Raw genomic sequence first — 7,819 nt, forward strand, 5'->3', positions numbered from 1 at the left:
CAACAAAATTAAATTTTTATGAAGAACAATGTGAAAATGTGTCACTCATTATCTGGGAAAAGGTCTCTATAATCTATAATACTTTTACTTAGCGATTTATTTTAATGACCTTATTTCTAAATGGACCACTTTATAATGTATATGGAAAATACTTCCAAAAGCATCCCAGTAGTTACTAAGTTAATTTATTTGTTCTTATTTTTAATTATTGATATGACTATCTTCAACCAATTTAAAGTTTCACTATAAAATTACACGGTTAGCATTAGTAGTAGACATAATATATATGGCTCAAAAACAAAATATAGGTAATCTATTTTTCTGATTATATATTTGAAAGTAAAATGTTGAAAAGTTAAACATGCATGACTTCAAAGTGGTTTCATTCCCATAAGAATAAAAAATAATAAATAGCTATACAGCTATTTAGCTATTATATGTAGCTATATAATAATAATAGTTCTGGTACTACTGCCCTTCCAAGTCCAAGCAACATGGTGAAAAAAATACTTGCAGGCATGTGGGAATGTCAGGAATTAATGACAGGTGAAAGAAATGCCAGATGTCCCAAGAAACTACAGAAGTTTAGACTTGTCCCCTTTCCATGCCCCACCTATGGGTGTTGAAGCTCTCTCTAGTCCTTAAACCTCTGCCTGAAGGGCTCAATATGCACTGGGCGCAAGATAAAAGGAGGATGCCCTGCTCTGCATCAGCACTTACGTGGCCTCCACAACCCTGAGCCTCCAGTTCAGAGTGAGTAGAGGAAGAAGTGGGATGCAGAGAGTAGTACATAAAAAGGTAAGTTAGTCTGGGTAAAAAATCACTATGTGAGTGTACAAGGTCCAAGCCACTGGTGGAGACCCCTTAGTTCAGAGAGTAAGAAGATTTGGGTACACTGAGGAAGATTTGGAGCTGGCTGAAAAATCTCCCTCTACTGCCACGCTAAATCAGGTCCTTTTCCCAAGGGCCAGAATCAGACTACATTGCAGCTGAAATTATATTTCATCAGAACCATATGAAAGACCCATTTCAGTGACTAAGAAACTGTCTATATAGGGATTATATGTTGTATGAATGTGGGGGTTGTGTAAAAGATAAATGTTAAAGACAAGCAGTACAAACCACGTACACCTCCAACCATCATTTACTGATTGTGTTTTTATGAGTTTCTAACATGGGCAAGGCATTTTTCAAAGAACTGAAGATTGAGCAGTGAATAAAACACATGAGAAAAATGCCTATATGGTTGCCATTAAAGAGTATCTTTTAATGTTTACTTTTAAAATCAGAGAGAACATAAAGAGTGATAGAACTCATTGTTCTCCCCTTCTCTAAGAACAATCTTCCTTTCTCCATTTTATTCATGAATCCTTCCTGACCACAGCTAGCCAGAAATCTCCAAACTTTTCTGGGATCCAATAAACTTATACTCTGTTCTTCTCATTTCACTCTTAGCATATGCTTCTTCATGTTTGTTTTTCACTTTCTTATGCATGGGTCTTATAAGCACTGTGAGGTCAAGACTTCTAATTTGTTGTTTAACCCACACCCCCAAGTCCAGGTTGGCACAGAGTAAGAGATTCATAAATGTTGACTAGTGAGAACAAAGTAAAATAATAATATATTCAAAAGACTAATTTCCTGTAATTCAGGATTTGCTGACACAAATTTGTTGGCCTTTGACTAAGTCTTACCATAAATTAAATAATTAAAGGTCAATAGATTTGATTCTAATGCTAATCTATCAATCAGAAGAAAATATTAGCCATTTTTTAGAGAGCTCGTTCTAGTCTTAACTGTGGTACCAACTTTTGGAAGCTCAAGCATGTCTCCACATTCATGCCAGGTATGCCAAAATGAAAGGCCCTCATGGCCCAGGTAGGGCCACTTATCAGGGTCATGATTGCAGTAAGCAGCCTTAAAAAATGAGGTAGTGCCTTTCTCCAGACAAAGAATATGCTCACTTCTGCTCACATTAAAAGTAGTGAATTCCCCAGTCCCAAGCTCAGTGTTTTCTGGTAACACAACTCACTGCTCCGCTGGGCCCACCTGCACAGGACTCGGGGAACATAAGGAAACAACTCACATGAACATGAAATGCAGGCTATTTTTTTTTTTTTTTTTTGAGTAATGAAGTACTTTGTCTCTGATGCAGCAGTATCATGTCTTCTACCAACATCTGTGAAGTGGTGGGACATAAGCTTGTTAGCCTGAGAGTTGGGTAATATTTTAGACTTTTCACAGTTCCTGACGATAGCTAGTGGGGTAACTTTTAGTAAGTCAGTCTCTGGAAGTCTCTCTCTCTCCTCACCTTTTAAAATGAGAAATTTGAATGAGATTACCTCTCAAATTACTTCTAAAAGTTTATAATTCCTCTGACTGGAGGAGGAAATAGCTTAGAACAGGATGTAGTCTTCTTTCTACTTATCTCCTCCACCTCAAACTTTAAAGATAAAAATGGAAATATTTTATAAAATTCTGTTAGTTATTATTTAATCCCAAGGAGGTTGGCTGGGGTGGCGGGGAGAGCATGTATGATGCTACATATGGAGAACTTTTTCTATATTACTATTGATATAAAAATATACTCTTAGAAAGGTCCTTTTCCCAAGGGCCAGAATCAGAAAAGGAGAAATAAAATCAGTGATCATATAGTATTTGTCAGTGATGATTTTAATCCCTAAATATCTTCTGTCTCCTATGTTAGCCTAATATTAAGTAAGAGCCCTTGTGTATTCCACAGAGATATTTACTACTAAGCAAATACCTCTCTGCTTCTTTGTATTTCTCACCTCTCTTACCTTTAAGAGCCAGTAGATAGCTACCTCTTCCCCTTCTGAAATAGCTATGAGATCATTCGCTGAAATAGTGACATTATAAGATGAAAGCCTTGGTCAGCCTGGGTCTGTTAGTAACTACATTGTACAGGGCCTTATGCTTTTGGAACATCTAGTATTAGCAAGTAATAAACCAGTGCTGTGTTAAGCCACTGATATCTCAGAGTAAATTTATTAACACAGTGAAATCTATCTAATTAATGCAGAATTCCTGCCAGGTTACTAGTATGTTATGTTATTGTGTTGTCATAATAAAAACTTAACATATGTCTGGCCTAGTGATCACATAGCAGAAAGCAAGGAAACTGATATCAGAGGCTAAAAATACGGTCATCCGTATTCATCATTGGCAAAATATTTGGTAAGTAGTTACATGGAGTAATTTGGAAAGCAAACAACTGAGTACTGAACAGGGAGCTCTAAGAGAAGATGTTGGGGGAAAAATTGTGTGTGTGTGTTAGTTATTTTTATTGAGTCTGGCATGTAAATGCCAGAAAAAAAGATAATAATCTCAGGAAAGAATTTAGTGCTTATAAGAAGATATGAAAGAGAAAAGAGAATGTCCCAAAATTCAGGGCCTTATCTATAATAATGAAAGCATAATATGCTAATTAGACCAGAGGTCCCTCTGGACAACCTTCCAGACAAAGCCAGGCTTCAAGGGAAGCCCGGGTCCTGGGTGCCGGAGGGAAGCTGGTGCTGGCAGCCGGAGGAAGGAAGGCCTACTCTTGCATGAATTTCGTGCATCGGGCCTCTATTGGTTATGTAAGCCAATTGCTTTTAAAACCTAAACTGTAAAAGATTAAAAATTGAGCAGATAAAGCTCAATAAAACCTATAGATGGATTAAAATGCTTCAGGGGAATAGCAGATTAAAAATATAAGAGTATTTATTGTTCAAGATCAGTGATGGCGAACCTATGACACGCGTGTCAGCACTGACACGTGTGTCAGCACTGACACGCGTAGCCATTTCTGATGACACGCGGCCGCATGCTGAGGATGAAACATTTGCTGCTCCTGAGGATGAAACATTTGCGACTAGAGTCTTGGAGTTAGTTTTTTCCTCAAAGTGACACACTACCCGAGTTATGCTCAGTTTTTTGGCGAAGTTTGACACACCAAGCTCAAAAGGTTGCCCATCACTGCTATAGATAGATTCAATGTATTTACTATCATTAATTCAAGTAAAAGAGAGTTTGAGATGAATATGTGAGGGAAGAAAAGCAAAGAAATATAGCAAAAAAGTCCCAAAGATAACTGTCTGTTCAATTACCAGATTATATCACTGACTTCATTTAAATACAAATTTATTAAGTATTCAAGAGAGTTTTACCAAGCAGATTTTTCTCTCCTCAAATCTCTGCCTGGTTTGGCTCCCTTGCCTCCATTCCAACCTCCACCATCTCCACAAGGGAGACCCAGAAAACCTACGGGTGTCTATCCCTGGCCCCCGGGGTTTCAGCAGCCACTCCTACTCAAGTGGGCCCTGTACCTGCATCAGCTCCTTGGCCTTTTTCTGGGTGGGCATGGCTACCAGATTGGCCTGGGCACCAACATTAATCTAAACAGGGGCTATGGCGGGGCTGGGAGCGTGGGGAGCATCCCAGCTGTCCAAGTGAAACAAAGCATACTGAATCCCCTGAAGCTGGAGGTGAACCCCAACATCCAATCCATGTGCAACCAGGAGAAGGAGCAGATCAAGAGCTTCAACAAGTTTGCCTCCTTCATTGATAAGGTGCGGAGCCTGGAGCAGCAGAATAAGATTCTGATGACCAAGTGGAACCTCCTGCAGCAGCAGAAGATGACTCAGAGTAACATGGACAACATGTCCCAGAGCTACATCAGCAACCTTCCACGGCAGCTAAGACTGATGCTCAAGGCAGAGTTTGGCAATGCGCAGGGGCTGGTGGAGTACTTGAAGAATAAGTATGAGGATGAGATCAACAAGAGCACAGAGATTGACAATGAAGTTGTCCTCATCAAGATGGATGTGGATGAAGCTTTTGTGAACAAGGTAGAGCTGGATCCCACCTGGAAGGACTGACCGTTGCGATCAACTTCTACAGGCAGCTGTATGAAGAGGAGATCTGTGAGCTGCAGGTCCAAATATCTGACATGTCCGTGGTATTGTCTATGGACAACAACCACAGCCTGGACCTGGATGGCATCATCGCAGAGGTCAAGGCCCAGTCAAGATCACCAACTGCAGCCAGGCCAAGGCTGAGACCATGTACCAGATCAAATATGAGAAGCTGCAGACGTTGGCTGGGAAGCACTGGGATGACCTGCATCACAGGAAGACTGAGATTTCTGAAATGAACTGAAACATCAGCCCACTCCAGGCTATCGAGGGCCTCAAAGGCCAGAGGGCTTTCCTGAAGTCCACCTTTGCTGATGCCAAGTGTGGGGAGCTCAGGCCAAAGTGGCTGAGCTGGAAGCCGCTCTGAGGGCCGCCAAGCAGGACATGGTCTGGCAGCTATGTGGGTATCAGGAGCTCATGAATCTCAAGCTGACCCTGGACATGGAGATTGCCACCTACTACAGGCTGTTGGAGGGTGAGGAGAACCGGATGGAGTTGAAGTCTGGGACGCAGAACATGAGTATCCATACCAAGACCACCAGTGGCTACTCGGGTGTGCTGAGCACAATTTATGGGAATCTCAACTATGAACTGGGCTTCCAGGACAACTTGGGATCTGACAGGGGTATAATTCCTTCAGCTACACCAGCACCAGCTCCTCCAAGACAGTGGTTGTGAAGAAGATTGAGAGCCTCCAAAGGAAGCTGGTTTCTGTGACTGATGTCTTATCCACGTGAAAGACTACTGCAGTCCCTCCTGTCCTTGAGCCTGTGCAGAAGGAGCTGTGCAGAGGAGCAGTGGGCACAGGAGACCTGCCTGAGGCTCAGCCCCAGTCTTCAACTCATCCTTGGGGTGGGGGAGTTTACTGCCTGGGGACTGCCTCTTACCCATGCCCCCAACTAAAAGCGAAATCAAGTGCTTTTTCCAAAATAAAGTCTCAGTTGGCTCTACCAACCTTAGAGAAAGAGAGAGTTGTACCAAGAAAATTGCAAACTTGTGACTATTTGTGATATAAACTGACTTAGGCTTCCAAACTTCAAGGGATAAGAATTAGTCTTCAAAAGCCACACACTCTCTAAAAAGCTAATATTATTCAATCTCTGCTTCAGAATTGCACAAAGAAGATAAAGAAAAAGGTGAACCTCACAAGGGGCACAGTCAGGGCCAGTGAGAACAATGAACAAAAAAGCAAAGAAGCTCTGCGGAGGAGCTGAGACTAGTCACTGCACCTTCTTCTGCTCCAGGGTAGAGATAGAGGGCCCTCCCAGTGTCTGCCAGTGGGGATTTCAGAATCACTACAGACCAGTGACTGCCATGTCTTCCATTTTCCTATTTCTGAATAGTTATCCTGTCCATTTCACACTACTTCAAATCATGTGTATCTTTTAGTTCATAGGATTCTACGCTAAGAGGAGTGCATTCAGACCTAATAGAGACCAATAGAGACCAATGTGTATTATTTTGAGCTTAATGCAATAACTGGATGAAACTTTGTGTCCTTTGAGGAAATATTCTACATATGTAAAGAGAGAAGAAACTATTAATGACTAAAAGGGAATATTACAATGGAGACATTTACTGTTCACCAAATATCCATATGCCCCTCCATATGTACAGCCCCTGATATGAAGGTTGATGGGACTATTTCTGACCAATGGGCAGTAAGCAGAAGAATGTGTGTCACTTCTAATTCAAAGCATTAAATGCCACCACACAACCCTCCAGCTTGTTCTTCCCCTGCTGGAACAGTCATGCAACCAACCAAATTTTGAAATGGAAATATTACAAGGTGATGGTGGCTCAGCCAGAGTGGGTCTCTGAGCAACTATGTGGATCAGAACCCCACACCATCACCATTGACCTTCACTGGACTTAAATTGTGAGAGAAAAAAATCTTTATTTATTAAACTACTGATGTTATGGGGCTTAATTTGTTACTTCAGCTTACCCTAATATGTCCTAACTAACATATTCTCCCATGGGGTAGAGGGATCAGTGAGAAGAATGAGTGGTCACAGACAAGGACTGTAGGGATGGATGTATTTGTCACCCTGTAAGGAACAGATCCAGAGAACCAACCTGTTAATTTGGTCCCAGTGGGATAGAAAGCTGAGCAATTAGCCAAGGGAAACCATTAACACTGCATCCATCATAAAACACATAATCCCACCTAAAGGAGAAAATACTGAGAGTGAGAGAGTAATACCACAGAAGCCACAGTGGTAGGAAAGATCAGGAACATCATTTCCTTCTTTATTAACCTCACCCAGAAAATAAGACTTTTTTTTAGTGTCTTTTTTTAAAATGCCATCAGTTGTAAGGATAGATCAGATAGGATTTGAAAAACTATTCCAAAAGCTTGTCTTCAGGCAAAGTCCCAAAGGAACAATTTAAAGCTCATATTTAACTAGAGGCCCGGTGCACGAAATTCGTGCATGGGGGTGTGTGTCGCTCAGCCCAGCCTGCACCCTCTCCAATCTGGGACCCCTCAAGGGATGTCCGACTGCCCGTTTAAACGGGCAGTCGGACATCCCTCTCATAATCCAGTACTGCTGGCTCCCAACTGCTCGCCTGCCTGCCTTCCTGATTGCCCCTAACCGCTTCTGCCTGCCAGCCTGATCACCCCCTAACCACTCCCCTGCCAGCCTGATTGATGTCTAACTGCTCCCCTGCCAACCTGATTCCCCCTAACTGCCCTCCCCTGCAGGCCTGGTCACTCCTAACTGCCCTCCCCTGCAGGCCTGGTCCCCCCCCAACTGCTCTCCCCTGGAGGCCTGGGTCCCCCGCAACTGGCCTTCCCTGCAGGCCCAGTCGCCCCCAAATTCTCTCCTCTGCTGGCCTGGTCACCCCTAACTGCCCTCCCCTGCATGCTTGATCACCCACAACTGCCCTCCCCTGCT

At 42.5% G+C, this 7,819-nt stretch overlaps 1 pseudogene across 1 annotated transcript; it reads left to right on the forward strand.

Moving 5' to 3' along the window:
* Nucleotides 1-2,162: 2,162 nt before the first annotated feature.
* LOC307102433 (keratin, type II cytoskeletal 8-like) lies at nt 2,163-5,656 on the forward strand (annotated as a pseudogene). The gene is made up of 2 exons: nt 2,163-2,221; nt 4,180-5,656. The product of its transcript is annotated as a keratin, type II cytoskeletal 8-like (transcript).
* The last annotated feature ends 2,163 nt before the right edge of the window (nt 5,657-7,819 follow it).

Source organism: Cnephaeus nilssonii (assembly GCF_951640355.1).
Source record: "Cnephaeus nilssonii genome assembly, chromosome: 1".
NCBI classification, from domain to species: domain Eukaryota; kingdom Metazoa; phylum Chordata; class Mammalia; order Chiroptera; family Vespertilionidae; genus Cnephaeus; species Cnephaeus nilssonii.